Source organism: Balaenoptera borealis (genome assembly GCF_965194805.1).
Source record: "Balaenoptera borealis genome assembly, chromosome: 10".
NCBI classification, from domain to species: Eukaryota; Metazoa; Chordata; class Mammalia; order Artiodactyla; family Balaenopteridae; genus Balaenoptera; species Balaenoptera borealis.
This window is the reverse complement of record NC_138874.1, coordinates 5,288,504-5,297,544: the sequence shown is the minus strand read 5'-3', so window position 1 is coordinate 5,297,544 and position 9,041 is coordinate 5,288,504. Positions and strand designations below refer to the sequence as shown.

At 41.7% G+C, this 9,041-nt stretch overlaps 1 pseudogene across 1 annotated transcript; it reads right to left on the bottom strand.

The window, feature by feature from the left end:
- Positions 1 to 2,756: 2,756 nt before the first annotated feature.
- On the bottom strand, positions 2,757 to 6,788 carry LOC309635806 (myelin protein zero-like protein 2 pseudogene; annotated as a pseudogene). Its single transcript has one exon. The product of its transcript is annotated as a myelin protein zero-like protein 2 pseudogene (transcript).
- Between the last annotated feature and the right edge of the window lie 2,253 nt (positions 6,789 to 9,041).

The following is a 9,041-nucleotide window of genomic DNA, read 5'->3' as shown; positions in this document are numbered from 1 at the left end:
AATAATCCCAATTAATGGCACTATTAATAATCAAACCCTAGCAGGAGTCTTACATGCACCACCTGATCTTATCTTTGTAACAAACGGGCCTCCTGATGGGCTTATGAATGTTTAGGCAGTTGGCAGATTGGAGGCCAATGCTAGTTACTAGGATTTCTAACTGTCCCCTTGGACATTCATAATAAATCTGAAGCCTCCCATTGTTCCTGTCATTCATCTTCTCCATTAAACCTTCATTGCCACCTTAAATGGGAATTCCCAGGAGGTATACATGACTCTAGATTTGCTTTCATTGGAAGGGCACTTATTCATGCCAATGAACAAATGATTAGAAATCTCTCTGGAGGAACTTCCCTGGCAGTTCAGTAGTTAAGGGAACTAAGATCCCACATGCTGCACAGCGTGGCCAAAAAAAAAAAGAAAGAAAGAAAAAAGAAGTCTCTCTGGAATTGGGAAAACTTGCTGATTCTACCAATAAGGCAATAGCAGTCCAACAACAATTACTTGACTCATTGGCCAGAGTAGTTTTGGATAATCGCTTAAATCTTAATTACCCAGCATTTGTGTGATTGCAAACATCACCTACTGTGCATGGATAAATTCCTCTGGAGAAGTAGAAACCCCATAGGCATACCTTAGATATATTTTGTGTTTGGTTCTAGACCACCGTAAGAATGAGAATATTGCAATAAAACAAGTTACATAAATTTTGATTTCCCAGTGCATATAAAAGCTATGTTTACACTATACTGTAGTATGTTCGGTGTACAATGGCATTATGTCTAAAAAACAATGTACATACCTTAATTAAAAAACACTTTATTGTAAAAGAATGTTAACCATCATCTGAGCCTTCAGCGAGTCATAATCCTTTTGCTGGTGGAAGGTTTGAAATATTGTGAGAATTACCAAAATGTGACATAGAGACACAAAATGAGCACATGCTGTCAGAAAAATGGTGCCAATAGACTTGCTCAATGCAGAGTTGCCATAAACCTTCAATTTGTAAAAAAAAAAAACCCTCTATATCTACGAAGCACAATAAAGTGAAGTGCAGTAAAACGAGGTATGCCTGTACATAAAATTAGGGAACAAGCATATTGGCTACAACAAATTTCACTGACAATCCATGATCCTTTGATTTGCTTTTGGCTTAAAATCCCAACTTTTAGTGGTCTTTTATTGATATAGAAATATTCAGTAATTTGTACAATATTTAAAAAATTATTTTTATCAGTTTCTAAGTTACTGTGTAAGATTTAGCTTAATGTACCAGTTAATGGTCTATCAGAAGATTATATTCTTCTGCCTGGAAGCCTTCATTAAAAAAAAGGAGATTTTTTTGCGGGGGAACTTCCCTGGTGTGCAGTGGTTGACTCTGCACTCCCAATGCAGGGGATCCAGGTTTGATCCCCGGTCAGGGAACTAGATCCCACATGCATGCTGTAACTAAGAGTTTGCATGCCACAATTCTAAGGAGCCCACATGCCACAACTAAGGAGGCTGCCTGCTGCAACTAAGACCCAGCGCAACCAAAATAAATATTTTAAAAATAGGAAAGGGGGGCTTCCCTGGTGGCACAGTGGTTAAGAATCCTCCTGCCAATGCAGAGAACACGGGTTCGAGTCCTGGTCCGGGGAGATCCCACATGCCGCGGAGCAACTAGGCCCGTGTGCCACAACTGCTGAGCCTGCGCTCTAGAGCCCACAAGCCACAACTACTGAAGCCCACGTGCCTAGAGCCCATGCTCTGCAACAAGAGAAGCCACAGCAATGAGAAGCTCATGCACCACAACGAAGAGTAGCCCCCACTCGCCACAACTAGAGAAAGCCCGCGCTCAGCAACAAAGCCCCAATGCAGCCTAAAATAAATAAAATAAATAAATTAAAAAAAAAAAAAAAAAAGGAAAGGAAAGGGGCTTCCCTGGTGGTGCAGTGGTTAAGAATCTGCCTGCCAGTGTAAGGGACATGGGTTTGAGCCCTGGTCCGGGAAGATCCCACATGCCACGGAGCAACTAAGCCCGTGTGCCACAACTACTGAACTCTGTGCTCTAGAGCCCGTGAGCCACAACTACTGAGCCCACGTGCCACAACTACTGAAGCCCACGCATCTAGAGCCCATGCTCTGCAACAAGAGAAGGCACTGCAATGAGAAGCCCGTGCACTGCAACGAAGAGTAGCCTCTGCTCACTGCAACTAGAGAAAGCCTGCGCACAGCAATGAAGACCCAACACAGGCAAAAATAAATAAATAAATAAAATTTATTTTAAAAAAGGAGATTTTTTGATGTTTTATAATACAATAATATCAAAACAAAACTCATTAAAAAAAACTTGTTTTATTATGGAAAATTTCAAAAATACAGAAGAATAAAGAGAATAGTATAACTTTTTTAAAAAAGAGGGAACTGACCAACAAAGATGAAAATGCAGCAAATAAATGAAAAGTGATAATGCTGGGAGTGAAACTGGAATTGAGTATAAATGGAGTTACAGAAGAACTAGCTGAATGGGGGAATGTTGACACTGCCGCTCTTCAGGAGACTAGATCCGCAGCCAGAGGAACTTGTTGAAGGGGAACTGATAACAGAAATGAGGAAAGTGTAACGAAAAGGATGAAGGTGTCCTAGAGGATGTGATGCTGGCAAAAAAACCTTCACATTAAGGGATTCTTGGAGATATTTCATGACATAAAAAGTGGAAAGGATACACAACATTGTAAATCAAATGTACTTGAATAAAATAAATTTTTTAAAAAGTGGAAAGGATAGGGACTTCCCTGGTGGCGCAGAGGTTAAGAATCTGCCTGCCAATGCAGGGGACAGGGGTTCGAGCCCTGGTCTGGGAAGATCCCACATGCCATGGAGCAAGTAAGCCCGTGTGCCGCAACTACTGAGCCTGCACTCTAGAGCCCACGAGCCACAACTACTGAGCCTGCTCACCTAGAGCCGTGCTCTGCAATGAGAGAAGCCACCGCAATGAGAAGCCCGCGCACCGCAACGAAGAGTAGCCCCTACTCGCCGCAACTAAAGAAAGCCCGTTCACAGCAACAAAGACCCAATACAGACAAAAATAAATAATAAATAAATAAATAAATTTTTAAAAAGTGGAAAGGATACAATGCTGCAGGCTGATCCAAATTTATAAAGGAGTGTGACAGTTCACCAAAGCATTATTATTGTAAGTTATACAATGAAAAGAAGAAGCAAGCATTCTTCAGACTACTCTTGGGAAGTTTTTACAAATAAAACACTTTAGGGAATTCCCTGGTGGTCCAGTGGTTAGGACTCCGAGCTTCCACCGCAGGGGGCACGGTTTGATTCCTGGTCGGGGAACTAAGATCCCGCATGCCACACGGAGTGCCCCCCCCCCAAAAAAAAGTTAAAGAAAACCCCACTTTAACGCAGATGCAGAGAATGGACTTGAGGACAGGGGGAGGGGGAAGGGTAAGCTGGGACGAAGTGAGAGAGTAGCATTGACATATATACACTAGCAAATGTGAAATAGCTAGCTAGTGGGAAGCAGCTGCATAGCACAGGGAGATCAGCTTGGTGCTTTGTGACCACCTAGAGGGGTGGGATAGGGAGGGTGGGAGGGAGACGCAAGAGGGAGGGGATATGGGGATATACGTATACATATAGCTGATTCACTTTGTTATACAGCAGAAACTAACACAACATTGTAAAGCTACAATAAAGATGTTAAAAAAAACCCCACGTTAATGCTCAAGTTTTCTAATAAGCTATAGAATACAAAATAAATATCATTTTAGTATTGTTTTAATTTCCCAATACACTTTTTTTTTTGGTGGGGGGAGAATTAGCTTACCTTTTAATTGAGAGTGTGAGAAGGAAAGAGTAAACATGTTAACTTTAGCAGCAAGAATGCTGCTCTAAGAATTATGACAGACAAGTTGGCTTTTATCCCATTTGATGCCAATATATGTGTATACAAGTCAAAATCCACAAGGAGTGTTTAAGGGCCAAAAGTTAGCTTCTTAGTATACAAAAGCTAATGAGCATTTGAAAAATATTTGCACTTGGAAATTAAATAAAACCTTAGTAACAGGGCTGTGTGCGAGTCTGGTGATATCTGCTCAAGAAGTGCCCTATGCTGGCGCCAGAGGAACATTGCTTGTCTAGGTGGTTTTATACTGCAGAGCTGGTTGGAAGACAGGTCACAACTGGAAAGCCAAAGAAAAGCTTCCATTAACTTCATCTTATTTTAGGGTTCTGGTTCTTGGAAATCTTCAGCTTCCATCTAAGAATGTTGGTCTGTGTCTTCCAAACGGGGACTATTTTTCTTGGTTGAGCTTTTCTTTTTCTTTTGATTTTATCTCCACCACTTTATGAGCTCTTTCAGCCCACCACTTTTTCCAGAAATGCTGGAAGAGGACCGCCACAATTACTATTCTGACCGTCAGTGCACAAGCTGAGCCGATGGCCAGAGCAAGGAAGTGGATCTCAGAGACACGTACAGTGTGCACGATGCTGAGCCAGATCTCCCCTATCAGTCCATCAACGTCAGATGGGTTCTTCACCTGGCAGGTTTATGTCCCACTGTCATCAAACTGCAGATTCCAGAGTATAATGGAGACATCATACCGGCTCGGGGTTCCCATCCCAGACCACCCGGTCCTTGAAACTCCCACTCATGGCTTTGAAGGGATCCACATGGTAGTAGAAAACAAACTGCTCAGACCACCCCCACCTCCAGGTCACTGTTAGTGCATCAGCCATAGGGGCAAAGCTGGGGAAAGTGCACAGAAGATAAAGAGAATTAAATTGTTCTGTTCCTGCGTTTAGAGAGTGTACCATAAAGCTCAGGGATTTTTATTCTTAAGAATAAAAATTCTCGGGAGTTCCCTGGCAGTCCAGTGGTTAGGACTCCATGCTTTCACTGCCGAGGGCCCGGGTTCGATCCCTGGTCCGGGAACTAAGATCTCACAAGCCGTGTGGCGCAGCCAAGGAAAAAAAACGAATAAAAATTCTTAGGAGTCCCATGTAACTAAAGACTCTGAGAATAGAAAATTTGATTAAATCACGTAGTAATCAAATACAAAGATTACTACAAAAACAATACAGCTCCAATCAATCCTTGTCTAAACTATATTATCAAGCACCTGTGAGCAACCCTAAATTGTACTGAAAACTGTACATAAAAGCCAACCACACTTAGGCTCTAGAGGGAAAGTCAAGAGCAAACCTTGATAATGCTTCCTGTCACGCCTTCACCCTAAGATTTCGAATGTCTGTGCTCTTCACAAATGAGACAACTTTATAAAAGCTGCTTTTAAATTTCAGACGTTGGATCACAGTAAATTCAGTGTGAAATAATCCACTGTGGGATAAAAGTTCACGGGGGTGACAAATGGAGTTAAGGAAGTCTCCGGTGCCTTCCTTCTGAGAAATACTACACCCACAGGGTTACAGTGGATGGCTAGCACCTCAGAAGGCTACACTTCCTTCTGTATACAAGTGAAACTGCCTCAAGGAAACGGAAGCTTTTTTTCTGAAGTGATTAGTATGAGTACCACACTTAAGACTTAAATAACAGGTTCTAACCCTCCACGTGGAGTGGAGAAAGGCAGTGGCTTAGAGCAGAGATGGAGCCCCAGGGCAGCCCTTTCAGAGTGGTAGCTGAAGATAGTAGGATTTCTGGTTCTCTTTTCCCTTCATCTAAAGCTGCACTGTGTGATAAGGGGGCCATTTAGCCACATAGGCTTGTTGAACACTGGAAATGTGGCTAGTATGACTGAGGACCTGACTTTTTATTTTGTCAAGTACACAACATAACATTTACCATCTTAACCATTTCTAAGTTCAGTAGTGTTAAGTACATTTGGTATTGTGCAACCAATCTCCATAGTTTATTTTTATCTTGAAAACCTGAAACTCTCTGCTTATTAACAACTTCCCATTTCCTGCCTCCCCCCAGTGTCTGGCAGCATCACCATTCCAATTTCTGGCTCTATGAATCTGACTACTTTTGATACTTCATGTAAGTGGAATCATACAATACTTGCCTTTTTGTGACTGGCTTATTTCACATAGCATAAGGTCCTCAAATTCATGTCCCAGAATTTCCTCCCTTTGTAAAAAGGCTGAATAATATTCCCTTGTCTGTATACACCACATTTTGTTTACTCATTCATCTGGCAATGGACACTTGGGTTGCTTCCAACTTTTGACTATTGTAAATAATGCTGCTACGAACATTGGTGTACAAATATCTCTTGAGACCGTGCCTTCAATTCTTTCGGTTACATATCCAGAAAACAGAACTGCTGGATCATATGGTAATTCTTTTTAAATTTTTGAGGAGTTATCATACTGTTTTCCACAGCAGCTGCACCATTTTACATTCCTATCAGCAACACACAGAGTTCCAATTTCTCCACATCCTTGCCTTAATGTAAATTTAAAACTCATAATTCAGTTATGGAAAAACTTTTAAGTATGTTTGGAACAACAAGGATATAGGAAACTGCTTTTTCAACTGTAAATTTTATGAAATCTAAATATACATTAAGTATTCCCAATACAAATTAAAATTCCTGACTTAAAAAAATATATGAAGATGTGCTGTAAGTGGAAAACACACCAGGCTTCAAAGAAGAAAAAAAGAACATAAAATGTTTCATTGATAATGTTATATATTGACTACATACGAGATGATATTTTGGATATGTTGATCCAAATAAAACTATTAAAATTAATATTACCTGTGCTTTTACTTTGTAAATGTGGCTACTAGAAAAAAAATTAAATACATTTGCAGTTCACATTATATTTCTATTGGACAGCACTGCTATAGAGGTAGCTACTATCACTCGTACCACATAATGAAAGCCATCAGATTCTGGAAGACAAGCTCCTTCTGCAGTCCAAATTGTTGTAAGTCAAGCAAGCCCTTTTTTTCTTTTTTAAAAAATAAATTTATTTATTTATTTATTTATGGCTGCGTTGAGTCTTTGTTGCTGCGCGCGGGCTTTCCTTAGTTGCGGCGAGCAGGGGCTACTCTTCGTTGCGCTGAGCGGGCTTCTCATTGCAGTGGCTTCTCTTGTTGTGGCGCATGGGCTCTAGGCATGTGGGCTTCAGTAGTTGTGGCAGGCGGGCTCAGTAGTCGTGGCGCACGGACTTAGTTGCTCCGCCCGCACCAGGGCTCGAACCCGTGTACCCTGCATTCGTAGGCGGATTCTTAACCACTGCACCACCAGGGAAGTCCCCAAGCAAGCCCTTTTCAATCTCCCTTCTGCCCTTGATATCTACATGCATCTTTCTTTTACTACAGGATTACCTGAATGAAAATTTCTATCCACTGTTACTGTGAAATGCTGGGCTATTATACTTAGTCCCTCAGTGGCTATCTGGGGTCCAGGCTTGAGTATCCTATTTTCTCTGTTTTGTTGGTGTATCATAGCCTGATGCCTTCCATTACAGTATCAATTAACTCCTGTGCCTGCGTCATGGCTGGGGGCTGTGTGACAACACCACACCACAGAAAGCTCAGGAGATGTGTCCATGTGTTTGCAGAGTCGAAAGAGGCATTTTCATTTCTTCTCCTTCGACTTGACAGTGCTTCCTTGACACAACTTCTCCTCCTGTATCTTTGTGATTCTTACCCACTTACAGCTTATTTCCACTCTGAAAGCAGTCAGGAATCTTACTTTTGTCTATGTGATGACAAAATAGTGGAGCAGGACCTAGACCAGGTGTGGTCACTTTCAGTGACTGTGGCTACAATCCCAGAGGGGTTGAGGGGCGGGGAGGGGGGGCACTATGGGGCCCCAGGAAGGAACCCTGAAATGTCAGGTAGGGAAGATCCAGAAGCTGGAATTGAGGCAGAAGAGCTGCTGTGACTAGAGCTGCTGCTCTTGACTACACCTCTTCTCATTTCTGTTGCTCATACTGGGGTCTCTCTAGATACAATAACCATCACCCCAGTTCAAAGCAAAAATAAGCTTTCTCCCTAGAGGGTAAATTGGGCATAAGCTTTTTTTTTTTAAATGGTTCTTTTTTTTAAAAATTAATTTATTTGGCTGCATCGGGTCTTAGTTGTGGCACGTGGGCTCTTCATTGTGGCGTGAAGGCTCCAGAGTGCACAGGCTTAGCTGCCTCACAGCTTGTGAGATCTTAGTTCCCCGACCAGGGATCAAACCTGTGTCCCCTGTATTGGAAGGCGGATTCTTAACCACTGGACCACCAGGGAAGTCCCTGGGCATAAGCTTTTTTTAAATAAAATTTTTATTTTGGAATAATTTTAAGTCTACAGATAAGTTGCAAAGATAGTACAGGGAGCTCCTCTATACCCTTTACTTTTTTTCCTGTATTTAATGTCTATATAACCATGGCACATTTGTCAAGACTAAGAAATTCACATTGGTATAATACTCTTAATTAAACTATAGACTTTAGTCTGATTTTACCGTTTATGTCCTTCTACCGTTCTAGAATCCAAACCACAATCCCACATGGCATTTAGCATACAAGCCTTTCATATACCAAGATCTTGCCCCATTTTACCATTCACATTAATGTTTTGTTTTGATTTCTCGTTAGAGTATAGGCTCTAAAGTTTTGTATGGTTATGTATAATTCATAAATGTAAGTTTATTCATACTGGTGATGCCCACCAAAGACTACCGAAACACAGTTCTGGTCAAACAATGAAGGGTTATTAACTGCTATAGTGAGGGAGACCTGACACTATGGGCAAGCATGCATCTCAGGAAAGGGGTGTTAAAGAGGGCTTATTATAGTGCTTGGGCTTGTGTTAGGTGATTTGGGGGCAGGCCCAAGGAAACAGGGGTCTGCTCTGGTGCTGTCAGAAAGCGGGGCAATTCAGTGATTCGCTTAATAGTTTTTATCTGGAAAGCAAGAAAAATGGAGCAGGGCTAGAGTGGTCATTAGTGAAGCAACAGTCACTCATGTTAGCTAGGGAAGGGATGTTTGGTCATCTTTTTGTGGTTGCAGTGTCCATCTGTTTAGGCACGATTAGGCTTATTTTCTTCACCTTCCATCTCGTCAGAGACCTCATCTGA